Source organism: Vitis riparia, unplaced genomic scaffold (assembly GCF_004353265.1).
Source record: "Vitis riparia cultivar Riparia Gloire de Montpellier isolate 1030 unplaced genomic scaffold, EGFV_Vit.rip_1.0 scaffold655_pilon_pilon, whole genome shotgun sequence".
Classification (NCBI taxonomy): domain Eukaryota; kingdom Viridiplantae; phylum Streptophyta; class Magnoliopsida; order Vitales; family Vitaceae; genus Vitis; species Vitis riparia.
Window position 1 is genome coordinate 16,986 of NW_023269727.1, and position 15,360 is coordinate 32,345.

Here is a 15,360-nt window from a genome sequence, read left to right on the forward strand (position 1 = left end):
TAGACCAAAAAGATAGCTCTAAATGTTAAACTGGAAAGCCCATAGATGAAAATTTACGATAGTGAAACTCATCAAAGGCCCATAGATACACAATCTATGGTGGTGATACTCAAAGGACCATAGATAAAAAATCCATGGTGGTGATATATTCAAAAGCCCATAGATAAAAAATATGTGGTGGTGATATATTCAATGGCCCAAAGATAAAAATCCATGGTGATGATATCTCAATCTTAAAAGCCCATAGATATCCAATTTATGGTGATGAAAATCTTAATCTCAAAAGCCCATAGACGAATATCTATGGTGGTGAAAATCTCCATCTCAAAAGTCAATAGACGAAAATCTACGGTGGTGAATAAACTCAAAGGCTCACAAATAAAAATCTGTGGTGGTGAAAATCTCAATCTCAAAAGCCTATAGACAGAAATCCATGGTGGTGAAAAACTCGATCTCAAAAGCCCATAGATGTCCAATCTATGGTGGTAAATAAATTTCATCTCAAAAGCCCATAGATGGAAATCTATGGTGGTGAAAATCTCAAAGCCCACAGATAAAAATTTGTGATGGTGAAAATCTCAATCTCAAAAGCCCATAGATGTTCAATTTATGGTGGTGAAAAACTCAATTTCAAAAGCCCATAGATGTCCAATCTATGATGGCTATTAGATAGTGTACAGTTATTTTAGTTATTTACTTTTCCTTTTCTTTCCTTATTGAATTGTGGGTCCCACTAACATGTATATATATACCCAAGTTCAATGTGTATTATTAACAGTTTTTCAATAACAAAAATTAAGGATTCTCCATTTTCTCTCTTTTCACATGGTATCAGAGTTTAAGGAGAAAAAAAAACCTAATTATTTTTAGTTTATCGATGAATCAATTTTGGGAAACCTTTCAGTGACCGTGTTTCATTCTGGTCACCTTTCTCATCTCCTAAAGCTTTCCGATTAACCATATCGCTGTCAGAAAACCCTCACCGCCGGCGACTTTTTCCGGCGAAGTCCTTTTCCGACACCGACCATACCATCAGGTGCGCAAGGAGAAGATCTTCAAGTTTTGTCAAAGAATCGAATGGAGATTCTCAGCCATGCGCCGGCCACGCGCGTTTCTTCTCCAGCGGCCTAAACCTCACGCGCCGCCACGTGAGGACGCGTGGAGAACTTTCCGGCCATGCGCTTCCACCTCTAGCCTCGCCTGATGCCGTATAGCCACCCTCCATCTGTGCTTGTGCCATCCGAGCCCTGCAAGTGCATTTTTTTGGGTTTTTTGTCTCCACCGGCCCTCTAAACAGCCTTTCCGACGACCTCTAGTGACTTCCTCTCCACCCCAAGCCCTGCACGTGTCTTAGGAAGTGTTCTTCTACCCTTCCAGTAGTGCCACATTTGTTTTTCTTTACTATTTGGTCTCTCACAGTCATGGATCCTCGGTTTTTCTTCTTTCAGCCGCGATCTAAAGCCGTACTAGGGCTCTCTTCGATCCAAACATATTTCATTCTCCAGATAAGTAGATATGACTACTAAAAGTTCCATTTTTTCCTCTGTCATATCTGGATCTCCTATGATTACTTCGGAGAAATTTGTTGGCAGTGAAAATTATTTGTCCTGGTCTGCCTTTATAGAGCTTTGGTTTATGGGTCAAGGTTATGAGGATCACCTTGATACGCAGGAGGCGGATATCCCTGAGGTTGACAGAGTACAATGGAGGAAGATAGATGCACAGTTATGTAGTGTGTTATGGCAATCAGTTAATCCTAAGATTCTGCTTCATCTTCAGGCCTATAAAACATGCTTTAAATTTTGGAATAAGGCGAAAGGGCTATACATGAATGAGATCCAACGTCTTTATAAGGTGGCTTCTTCTATTGTTAATGTTAGACAACAAGACATGGATTTATCTACTTATATTGGCCAGATTGCCTCTCTTAAGGAGGAATTCTTGACCGTGATGCCTCTTACTACGGATGTTGAGGATCAACGAACACCGATTGACAAGTTCTTCATGGTTCTTACGCTTATTGGCCTCCGTCCAAATCTTGAGACCGTCCGCGATCAGATTCTTGGCAGTTCCTCCGTTCCATCCTTGGATGATGTGTTTGCTTGCCTCCTCCACTCAGACTTTGTCATCTGATAACACTTCAGATTCTTCTGTGTTAGTTTCTCAAACTAACTCTCAAGGAGGACGCAGTGGTAACTGAGGTAGAGGCCAATGTCCTCATTGCACCTATTGCAATAAGCTTGGCCACACTCGTGATCGGTGTTATCAGTTACATGGGCAGCCTCCCCGCACTGCCCACGTGGCCCAGTCATCATTAGCCGCCTCAGCCTCCCAGATCCTCCACATCTCAGGGTATTTCCCTCACTGACAGTGAGTATGATGACTATCTTCGCTATCAAGTCACCAAGTCAGCTTCTGTTGCTTCTATTGCTTCTGTTGCCCAAACTGGTAATACTTCTGCTTGTCTTACCCACACATCTTCTCTTGGACCTTGGATTCTAGATTCTGGCGCTTCTGATCACATATCTGGTAATAAGGATATTTTCTCTTCTATTACTACTACCTCTGCCTTACCTACTGTTACTTTAGCTAATGGTTCCCAAACTATGGCTAAAGGTTTTGGTTTAGCTCATCCTCCCCCTTCCCTACCTCTCCATTATGTCCTTTATGCCCCTAAGTGTCCTTTTAATCTTATTTACATCAACAAAATAACTCGCACTCTTAACCGTTCTATCACTTTCTCTGATAAATTTGTGACCTTGCAGGATCAGAGTACGGGGAAGACGATTGGCATAGGACGTGAGTCTCAAGGCCTCTATCACCTCACCTCACCTTCAACTCCTGCAGTTTGCATTTCCACTGATGTTCCCCTCCTCATCCACAGTCGCCTGGGTCACCCTAGTCTATCCAAGTTCCAGAAAATGGTCCCTCATTTTTCATCTTTGTCATCGTTTGCGTGTGAGTCCTGTCAGCTTGGGAAACATACTCGTGTCTCGTTCCCAAAGCGTTTGAATAATCAGGCAATGCATCTTCTTGGGATATTCCAGACTTCAAAAGGGTTATCGTTGTTATTCCTCTAAGACTCATCGCTACTTTCTCTCCGTTGATGTCACTTTCTTTGAGGACTCACCATTCTTCTCCACCTCTGAGTCTCTTCCTGTTTCTGAAGTCTTACCCCTTCCCATTATCTCCCCACCTGATGCAGTGCCTTCTCGCCCACTTCAGGTTTATCATCGTCGTCATCGTGTCGTTGTTCCTCCTTCTTTGGCCGAGGTACCTGCTAACTCACTTCCTATCCCTTCGGCTTCTCTTGCCCCGGTTTTGCCTCCTTTTGCTGACTTATCCATTGCTGTTCGGAAAGGTAATCGATCTACTCGTAATCCTCATCCCATTTACAATTTTTTAGTTACCATTGATTATCTTCACCCTATTTTGCATTTGTTTATGCTATATCTTCTGTTTCTCTTCCCAAGAGCACCCCTAAGGCTCTTTCCCATCCAGGCTGTCGACAGGCAATGGTAGATGAAATGACTGCTTTACACTCCAATGGCACTTGGGATCTTGTTGTTTTACCCTCTGGTAAATCTACAGTTGGTTGTCGTTGGGTCTACACAGTTAAGGTTGGCTCTGATGGTCAGGTTGATCGCCTTAAGGCCCGCTTAGTTGCTAAAGGCTATACTCAGTTTTATGGTTCTAATTATGGTGACACTTTATCTCCTGTTGCCAAGATAGCTTCTGTTCGTCTATTACTCTCCATGGCTACTATGCGTTCTTGGCCTCTTTATCAGTTAGATATTAAAAATGTTTTCCTTCATGGGGATCTTGCTGAGGAAGTTTATATGGAGCAATCACCTGGTTTTGTTGCTCAGGGGGAGTTTGGTTTAGTGTGCAGGTTACGCCGTTCTCTATATGGCTTGAAACAATCTCCTTGAGCATGGTTTAGCCGTTTTAGTTATGTTGTTCAGGAGTTTGGCATGTTCCGCAGTACAGCAGACCATTCCGTTTTCTATCATCATAACTCTTCGGGGCAGTGTATTTATCTGGTAGTTTATGCGGACGACATCGTCATTACAGGCAGTGATCAAAATGGTATTCAGAAACTAAAGCAACACCTTTTCACCCACTTTCAGACTAAAGACTTGGGGAAACTCAAGTATTTCTTAGGGATTGAGATAGCTCAATCCAGTTCTGGTGTGGTTCTTTCCCAAAGAAAGTATGCTTTAGACATCTTGGAAGAAACCGGTATGTTAGACTGTAAACCGGTAGACACTCCTATGGATCCAAATGTCAAACTTATACCAGAACAAGGGGAGCCTTTAGGAGATCCTGGGAGATATCGACGACTTATAGGTAAACTGAACTACCTCACCATTACTCGTCCAGACATTTCTTTTCCTACAAGTGTTGTTCGTTAATTCCTACAGTCACCATGTGATAGCCATTGGGATGCTGTAATCCGCATTCTTCGATATATCAAAAGCACACCAGGCAAAGGTGTGTTGTACGAGAACAGAGGTCATACCAAGGTTGTTGGTTACAGAGATGCAGATTGGGCTGGCTCACCCACAGATAGACGTTCCACTTTGGGGTATTGTGTTTTTATTGAAGGTAACCTAATATCCTGGAAGAGTAAGAAACAAGATGTAGTGGCCAGATCTAGTACTGAAGTCGAGTATCAAGCTATGGCTGTGGCAACATGTGAACTCATATGGCTGAAACATCTTCTTCGGGAGTTGAGATTTGGAAAGAATGAACAGATGAAGCTCATCTGTGACAGCCAAGCCGCTTTGCATATTGCATCCAATCCAATCTTCCATGAAATGATCAAACACATTGAAGTTGACTATCACTTCATTAGAGAGAAGATCGTATCACGATATGTGGCGACTAGTTTTGTTAATTCAAATGATCAACTAGCAGATATTTTTACTAAATCTCTCAAAGGTCCTAGAATTAAATACATTTGTAACAAGCTTGGTGCATATAACATATATGCTTCAACTTGAGGGGGAGTGTTAGATAGTATACAGTTATTTCAGTTATTTACTTTTCCTTTTCTTTCCTTATTGTATTATGGGTCCCACTAACATGTATATATATACCCAAGTCCAATGTGTATTATTAACAGTTTTTCAATAACAAAAATTAGGGATTCTCCCTTTTCTCTCTTTTCACAATGGCGAATAAACTCAATCTCAAAAGCTGATAAATGTTTAATCTATGGTCGTGAAATAATTGAAGTGTCCATGGATGTTCAATCCATAGTGGTGAGAACAACTGAAAGAAGGGGAACACCCTAAACAAACTGACATAAGGGGAATGCCTAAAGCAAATTGAAGAAAGATGGGTGCCCTAAACAAACTAAAAAAAAAAAAGATGCCCTAAACAAATTGATGGAAGGAGGATGCTCTAAACAAATTGATGGAAGGAGGATGCCTTAAACAATACTGATGGAAGGGGGATGCCATAAACAAACTGACAAAAGGGGGATGTCCTAAACGAACTGACAAAAGGTGGATGCCCTAAACAAATTGAAGGAAGAGGAATGCCCTAAACAAACTGAAGAAAGGGGGATTGCCCTAAACAGACTAACGGAAAAGGTTTAAACAAATTGATAGAAGAGGAATGCCTTAAACAGACTGAGGGAAGGGGGATGGCTTAAACAAACTGACGGAAAAGGAATGCCCTAAACAAACTAGAGGAAGAGGGAATGCCCTAAACAAACTAAAGGAATGAGGATGCCCTTAATAAAATGACAGAAGGGGAATGCCTTATCAAACTCAAAGAAATGGGAATGAAATGCGATCTGTAATTAAGAACACTTAAAGCAAAACAGGAACCAAGAAATGTGGTTTGCAACCAGAGACACCCAGAAGAACCCTGAAAGAAGGAGTGACTAGGATGATGAACTCAATGAGAAATGAGGTATGCCCAGTATAATGACTCGCTAGTATTAGTAAACAAATCAAGCGATCATGAAATCAATAAGAGATATGATGAACTCAAAAATGGGGTATGCCTTAGTGTAAGATAGTGACCAACATCAGACACAGAATGTCACCACACAAGACACCTTAGGATATGCTCAACAATCACGCAATGAAAATAACTAGCCTCAATCATTAAATGGCCACATAGGACCATACATCACAAAAATTGTGCTAACAAAGCCGAACCAAAATGCTAGACAAAACAAATGCTAACCAAAACTCTAAGTCTAAAATGCAAGCAGGACAAAACATGACATATCAATTGTCAATATGAAAACATCATCACAAATACATCAACAATATAACAAGCCCTGCCATCATAGAAGATATTGAACCTAACATCCAAAGGCATGCGAAAACTCAACCAGAAAAGTCAAGACTGGTCTACACCCTCTTCTTATCAAAAAAATGAAAATAAGATTGGACTCACATTTTTCACGTGTGCCTCCACTCGTCGATGAGACTCATTTTTTAATGGTGAAAAATTAGTTTTAGTAAAATCGGAGTCACCACTTATTTTATTTTATTTTTAAAGGAAAATAAAACAAGAAAGAAAACCTTAAAAAATGACTCCATAATTTTTGGAAAAAACATGTCTTGAAAAACTCGAGTCTAGATTCGGGGATCAGGTTACTTATTGGGAAGGTACCTCTAAGAGGTACACCCCTCTTAGCCCTAAAGAAGTCTCTATTGGTTAAGTCAAGGGAAATATAACAAGTAATTGATTAATTATGGATACCTAGAAAAGCTAAGGTGATTTTAAAATTAACGTGCCGAACAAGAAAGCCAATCACAATCATAAAGAAAACTTAGGGTGTGTACTTGGATTGCTTCTTAGGTGCTATCACAAGACATCAAAGTTAGTTTGATAATATAATACAATATACCTCAGCATTCAATCCATTCAAATAATCAAGCAATAAATCAAAGCAATCAAGACAATATCAAACACGAGAGTATTCACAAACAAAATTTGCTTATTTACAAAATTAAAAAGAGAAAGGATGTATGCGTACCTAGATAGCATGCATAACTTACAATGCGCTTACATGTGGATAGAGAGGGTTAGCTCACAAGTAATAACCAATAACTATAACAATAAACCCTAATATATAACAATAAACCCTAATATACAACTCAAATGAAATGGCATGAGTTTAAAGAAACAACAACTATCACATAGGACATGCATACGGGCTCATGGTTAAATTTAAATTAATGCTCTAGATACCTATAAGTATCAAAGTTAGTAACTAAGACAAAAACATGCAGTAAAGGGATACAATAGTTGCATTCACTTAAAAAATCCTAACAAATATCTCAAAACATTATTTTGTTATAAAAAAAAAATCAAACAACATCCTCATTATGTCTACATTAAAGAATAAAAGCCAAAATCAAGTCAAGATATGCCAAACAATACTAGGTTAAAATATAAGGTAAACACGGTACAAAATTTCCAGCATGTTGTCAGAATATAAGTTTTCACAAAAAAAAAAAAAAAATGAAAAAAAATGCAAATTAAATTGAAAAAAATTCCAGAGAACATCTGTTGCATGTCTAGTCTATCATCCACATGGCCAAGCAATCATTCAAATAAAAAATTTAAACAAAAGCCCTAAAAGTTCCAAAAGGTCTAGAACTGGGCAGAAAACAATGACATACATATACCGAATTTAAAAAAACATGCATATGTCTCCTAAAATCATACATGTCATTTAAGTGTCTAAATTACACAAAAAAATAAAGCCAAGGTCAAGGAGCACTCAACACTATTTTTAAAACACTCAAAACTCATTAGCTGTCCAGAATCAATCATATACAGTGGATGCAACTTTAAAAAAACACATCTCCCTTTAGAAAACATATATTTCAATATTGTAGGTGTCAAAACTCGTTTTCAGAACGTCACAAATTTAGGAAAAATATCAAAACAAATTTACAAAGTCATCTAATAATTTATTTTCGCAAAAACATTTAGAGTGTCCAAAACTGGGTGAAAACAGAACCATCTGAAAGACTCATTCATATCTTCCATTTCAATATTGCTTTTTAACCTCAAACAAAGTTCTAAAGTCATGTTCAAGATGTCTACACTATCATACAATCATTAGGAAAATTTTAGAAACATCATAAATAGATCAAATCAAAATATCTTTTTAGAGACATAGTAAATTGAACAAGCTAACGATAAAAGGCTTTTGAAAAATGATTTTATGTAGGGGTTCCACCAAATCCCCGATTGATATACATAAATCTAGCATATGGATTCCCATCTATTTGAGACTTCAAGCTTGGATTCACATTTTACTCAAAACCAAATTTTTATCGAAAATAAAAGGGCACAAACTAAATGAGATATAGTTGCATATTTTTGAAAAAAAAAATAAGATTTTGATCCTAAGGATTCTAGATGAATTTTTAAAATAGATTTTCAAAGGGATCTTTTGAGAAATATATTTTATTTTAAAATAAAAGAAATTAATTTGAAAACAACAAAACATAAGAAACAAAACACCAAAACAAAAAAACAAAAGAAAACAAAATCACAAAATAAAATTTTTGACATCCAAGAAAACTCATATGGTGAGAGTAGTGGCCAATCTTCATTATTTTCCTATGACCTCTGAAAATTAAACTTAACAAAAGACTACCCAAACAACGAATTAATGATTTTTAAATCAAACAAACTAACATGATATCAAGCAAGAACTCATAATTAGAATTCTAAAGAACACATGAACTATGATAAAATCAAAAAGTTATTATCAAAGGTTTTTTAAAGCATATTAATTTGGGATCAATAACATTAAGAACTTACATTTTTTTTAAAATGGTCTTATCTTAATGACAATGATAAGAAAGCAATGTAAACAGTGTATTGAAGTGGGTTGAGAAAATCACCATGTAGCTACATGAAGAAATTTCCAATGATTATGAATTCTACGTCCTGCCAGTGCAAGTGTAGAAGGGTAATAATTAGCAAGTCACAATTAGCCATGTATTTACATTAGGGTAATATGGACTAATGAAAAAATACTTGTCCATAAAATTATGGCCAATTGAAACATTCCACAATGAATAAATGTTCATTTGAAAGTTTCTACACTGAATAAATTTTCAAAAAATAAAACAACTCAGTGTGGTTGCATGAGGTCCTCAATTGAGGAAGGTCAATTGTTTTCTAATTGTATGTACTAATAAAATACAACTTGTCCCTAAAATTGTGGCTAATTAAAGGTTTCTGCATTGAATAAATTTTCAAAAAATATACCAATTCAATGTGTCACATGAAGCCAACAATTTTAGGGACAAGTTGTATTTTTATTAGTCTATAAACTTGCCCGTGAAATTGTGGCTAATTGAAAGTTGCACATCATATTTTAGATTATTAAAATTATTTGTTTAAGTAACTTTAGTTCATTGCAAAGATTAAGGAATAACTCTCTTGTGATTGAAGACTACAAAAATATTGTCTTTGTAACTCCTAGAAAGGAGAAACCCTTAACCTTCAAGGCTATATTCAGAAGACATGAAGTTGAGGAGAACTTTCTCTTCAAGTGAGACTCAAGCCTCTTCTAGGGAGGTTCAAGACTTTTTAAAAAGAGGTGTGAAGTGTCTTTGAATCTTTTATGGGAGGCTCCAAAGTATCTTTGAATCTAAAAAAAAAGCTCTAAAAGATCTATAACTCTTCAAAGGAGGCTCCAAAATGTCTTTGGATCTTTAAATGAGGCTCTCAAGTGTCTTCTATTCCTTAGAGAAGGCTCTAAAGAGTTTATGAATCTTCAAGGCTTTAAAAGATCTTCGAAGTTTCATGATTAACTCTAAAAGGCTTCCTTGATTGAGATCAACGTATTCAGGTTCTCCATCAATGTTTTTGTGAAACTTCAAGACTCTAATCTCGAAAGGCCAAATCAAGGATTTCACTTTCCTTGGTTATAGTTGTTCAAATCAAGATCCAATTCAAGTAAAAAAAAAAAAAAAAAACTGAAATCAAGACTTCAAATGTTCTAGTCTTCAAATTCTTAATCAATGTTTTATTGAAACTTCAAGACTCAAATCTCCAAAGGTTGCCTCTATCCAAGTAAGAGTTTTCACTTTCTTTGGTTATAGTTGTTCAAATCAAAATCCAAATCAAGTAATAGGAAAAAAAAGGCTCAAATCAAGTCTTCAAATCTCCAACACTCAAGTCAAGTTAGGCTTGAGGCTCTAGTATGCAAATATAAATATTCAAAGGCTTCTCAATTTGGGATTAGTTTTCTTCAATTCCTCAATTGACAACTCTTGTGGAGGAAGACACAGGAGATACACTTTTTCTTTTCCCCTAAAAGACAATAGAGATTGTAATCCTTTCCAAATTTAAAGGAATTTTTTTTCCAATGTTTTCCTAGTGAAAAATGTGTTAATAACAAGAATGCATATAATCATCTTTATTGCACCATAGAGTTGGGACGCTTAAGGAAGAATTAATGTATATGTTCTACTGATGCATAAAAGAACTTGAAGCGGGGAAGTCAAAAAAGGCTTTCATCTAAGTGAGGATGATCATGCTTGGAAAAACTTTTGGTTGAAAACAACTATTATTATTTTTTCTGTTTATTGTAGCACAGATGCACAACAGCCCATACTCCAGCAATCTAGATAAGTTACTAGGAAATCGATTCTTCAAAATCTGCCTTTTATTTCTCCCTCCAGAATTAATACACATACATCCAATTAAAAATTCCATGACATTTGTGACAATATTAAAAATTAAAGGGTGAAACTAAACCATACATACTTTATTTTTGGCGTCTGGTTATTTCTATTGTTTTTTTGTATGGTTGCTGCCAATTAGGTTGTCCGCCCTGTAGATTTTTGTGTGCTCTATTTGATTTGATCCCCAGATGTAATAGCAACCCTTGTAACAAGTTAGGGAGAAATGAGAAAGAAGAACGAAGAAAAGAGGAAAAGATTGAATTTATCACATTCTTGTCTGTTGTATTAGATATGTCACCTGTTAGGAGATAGTTTAAGTTGTTGTCTTACATATTTAAGATGGCTATTTTTTGTTCAGGTAGCAAAAGTGACTACTGAAAAAAGTAAGACTATTTTGACTGATATTGAACGATGGCAAAAGGTGAATCTCTGACCAAACTTCTTGTTTGATTATGCTTGTGTAATTTTCTTACTCAATTTGTTTTCATTTGCAGGGAGTTGCAAGTACTGATGGTAAGTTTCATATAAATTTGACCATGTTATAGCTCAAATGAATGTTTCTATGCAACAACCTTTTTCTTCTCCTTCCTTTTATTTTTTTTTTTTTTTTATATATATATATATATATATATATATATCAATTACCATTAAGTTTTTTCTCTCTCTATGATGTCTCACATGTTTTTATGGTTTAAGCATTTTTTATAATTGTTCTGGCATTTCTACCAATATGTTAATTTTGTGAATTTCTTACCTTATAGTACTGATGGGTGAATTACAAGGACAAAATCATAGAGCATATGATTCAACTCTGCAATTGCAGATTTGTTGTTAATTCATTCTGTCTTGTCAAAAAGCTCACTAACACTAGGAATACTTAACGTTGTTCCATATCAAAAACCATTTAACATAGTTTGACATGGATTTCTTAGATATGCAAATAGAGGCTTTGGATTTTATTGATTAGAATGAATATTTCTGGTACAAAATATAATCTTGCTTCCTGGTACAAGCCAACCACCACTGAATCTGATCTTATTTTGCACACTTATCTAGACAAAATGCTCTATTTAGCTAGAGTAATCATTGATGTCCAATATACAAATTTTGTAAGGTATATCATGCAAGCTTAGTGGTATGGTGTTTGTAATTTTCTTAATTTTCTCATGGAATTTAGTTTTGACTTAGCCTATTTATTCCTCTATGATCCTCACATCTTATTGATTCATGCCCAATTGGTGTCTCAGCTGATTCGTGTCCAGCTGGTGCTCCTTGATTGAGGGAGTAATCAACAAAATTTATAACCTATTACACCATAAACTAGGGTAGCAAAGACAAAGCTACTATAGCATAGTGACTCTAAGATCGTTCACTGGGAAGGGTTTTCAAACTGAAAATGATACCAATTCAAAGTGAATTGGTGTTGTTTCATTGCAAGGTTAATTTAAGAAGTAAAACACAAACTTTGGTTGAAAAAGGTTTAGATTTAGACTAATGGCACAACAAGTAATGGAAATTACTTATGAAGAAAAACATTCCTTGGAGATTTAGGTTCACAGGGGAGGTTCCTCGTGCAAAAACATAGCTCCGGTCAGTTGGTTCATTTCCTCGCATTAGAGAATTAACATAAAGTCAATTCTCTAACCGGTGTTGTACAAATGCACCCCTTAATTGGATTTCAGCTCTAATTCTCTTTCACTGATGCAACTTGCAATGGTTCGAGCCTCTCACTTAGCCTTTACCATTCAAGGTGATCTTTAACCTTGGATTACCCGTCAAAAGCTCGCAAGAGATAACTAATGGATGTCTCCTTAGAGTCCAAAAGCTTACCAAGTGTTGGCTATTCTAGAAAATCCTACCTTCAAGTCACCTCCCAAAGGCTCGCAAGAGGTAAACTAGTGCATCTCCATGGATAGAGATCATTTTCCTTACCAAGTGTTGGCCTAGGTGACTCCAAGGTGTTTTAAGTTAACTAAAAATATAGAAATCATTAACGAGACACACTTTCTCTTCATTCATAGCTGAAACCACAAAGCTTCTGATTCTTGCACTTGGAACCTTTCCCGGCAACCTTAACTCCAAGGAACTAAAAGGTTTAGTTACTCATTCTCTGGGGAAACTTCCTCAAAGAGTGCATAACTAAGTAAATGAAAAATACAATCAAAGTGAGAAGGTAAGGTAGAGCTCAAGCTCTGTATTTTACTTTCTTTCAAACTTTTACAAAAGGTTCGTCACACCCGAGAACAGGCTCTTTGGGCTCTATTTATATGAATATTACATTAATAGCTATTACATGGATATTTAGCCTTTTTCCTAACTTAAAAGCTAAGGAATCTTATAATTGGTGGCTTACAAGGAGAGTTTGGGGATTTAAACAACAAAAATCTAATGAAAAATATCTCACAGTGTCGGTTACAAATATTGGGAAGCACTAAGGACCATTTCGCAAGTGAAAACGAGGTCTGCGAGATTTCGCAGACGCACAAAAAGGGCTGTGAAATCACTTCGCAGCAAAAGGCTGATTCCGCAGCGCTGCGAAGTTAGCTTTCATCTTGCAGTGTTCGGCTTCCAACGTATCGTGAAACTTCAAGGGGAAATCCACAGCACTGTGCAAAAAGGTTGCGAAATCATTTCGCAACAAAAGGGTGTTTCGCAACGCTGTGCAAAATTCTTCCTTCAGCTTGGAGTGATCGACTTCCAATGGCTGTAACTCCTTCATTTCAACTCCAAATTGTGCACCGTTTGAAGCATTGGATTTTTGACTTCCTAAGCTTTAGAATGACATATAGCATGCATAAATTGGACTTCAGGAAGTGCTCCAAAAGTGGCTGACATGACTGTCATCAAGAATGCTTCATGGCAGATTTCTCTTTGCTTCCCCTCCTTGTATTCCGGATTTGCTTAAGGCAAAGGACTTCAAAGCTTTGGTTCTTCATGCCTCTGAGCTTCCCATTGCTTTGCCATGGATTCCAAATAACTCTCCTCAATCTCATATTGCTTTGGTGATCAAAAAGCTATCAAAACACCAAAACTTAACACAATTTGATTAGAATTGATTGCAAGGGTCCTTAACATGTTAATTGGGTTAAAAGACAATAACTGCTACTCAAAAGTGTTTAAAAGGATTAATTACAAGCTATCAAATAACACTTTTTGAGTAGTAATCACTTATCCTTCATGCTGTTTTTGAGGCTAACTTGATTATCATTTTATATATGGTATGTTTATGTTTTTACTTTGGTGCAACATGCATTGCAGTCTTCAAATGAATTACCCATTTACTTGTATGAGTTTGGTCTAATTTCATTCTACCACCTTCTTAGAAGTATTATCTTCTCTAGGTGATTGTAGAACAGGTCTTCAATAGAAAATTTATGAGCTATATGTAATTTTATTGCCACAACATAATTTAGATGGATTTTATTCAAAACTTAGCATTATTGAGGAGGGATTCCTTTCCAACTTTCTTGGTGTAAATGGAACTATTCGTTTATACTCCAAGTGCATCAAATTATTAAACTAATCAACTCTACTTTCTAAGGGCGTGAAAAAAAGACTTTCTTTAGTACAAAGGAATTAGAAACTAGAGCTATACATTGTTTTAGTCTAATGAAGCTAAGATCTAGCATAATGTGGAACATGACTTTGTTGCAATCTCAGAATGCTATGTGTTTATTGCAATTTCCTTGGTAGAGTTGTATCATTGAATTACAAAGGATATTGGAACATAACCTTGCAATATGTCAATGATTTAAATAAACTAATTATCTTCCAAGTTGTGTAACAATTTTTTACTTCAGCTACTTGATAATGATGGAAAGTGTTATTCTAATTATTAGTTCGACTCAATTATGTGCAACTCCAATATCAATAAATTTTTCTACTGGACCCTCTTGGGGACAGTCACTCACCTTACTTTAATCCTCAGTATTTGGAGTTCCAATTGAGGTAACTGTACAATAGCAGCACTCCAACCGGCCTATTCCTCATATTTTGGTCAAATGTGCAGATTATCTCATATTATTAGGTAATTCACAAAAGACAAAAATAAATGGATAATTACAATTTATGTTACTTAATATCCATTTATGATTTGATCTTTTTTTGTCCTTTTTTGATTTCTAGGATTAAACTCACCACACGTATTTAAATCAGAAGGAGACATAAAAGTTATTCAGTATTTGGTTTCATTATACAATAAAGGTATCCTGAGCTCATATTTGATGCTGGTAATTTGGTTGACTTACATGCTGGTTTGTTGACCTTATTTGCAATTGCAGATTCAAACACATCATTTCCAGAGGGTGTAGACCTAGTTGATGTTGCAGCCTTAGCCAAATGTTATTTTGCAAGCCTTTCTGAGCCTTTGACCACCTTTGAACTCTATAATGAGATCAGAGGGGCTCGTTCCAGCATACATGTGATGAGAAATATATTGAAGAAGCTTCCTAGTGTGAACTACATGACATTAGAATTTGTTACTGCACTTTTGCTCCATATTAGCCATAAGTCACTTCTTAACAAGGCAAACAACACTTCCCTTTCTTTCTCTCTTGTTTAATTGCTCATGAAAACAACTGCACACTTGAGGGAGACTAATTATTCCCTTCCTTATTGCCATTGAACCAATAAAAATTGTGTATTATGTGGATGTGAGGATCACCATGCTTTG

At 36.2% G+C, this 15,360-nt stretch overlaps 1 pseudogene; it reads left to right on the forward strand.

Annotated features, from left to right (window-relative positions):
- The first annotated feature begins 1,950 nt into the window (after positions 1–1,950).
- LOC117910217 lies at positions 1,951–15,249 on the forward strand (annotated as a pseudogene).
- Positions 15,250–15,360: the final 111 nt, after the last annotated feature.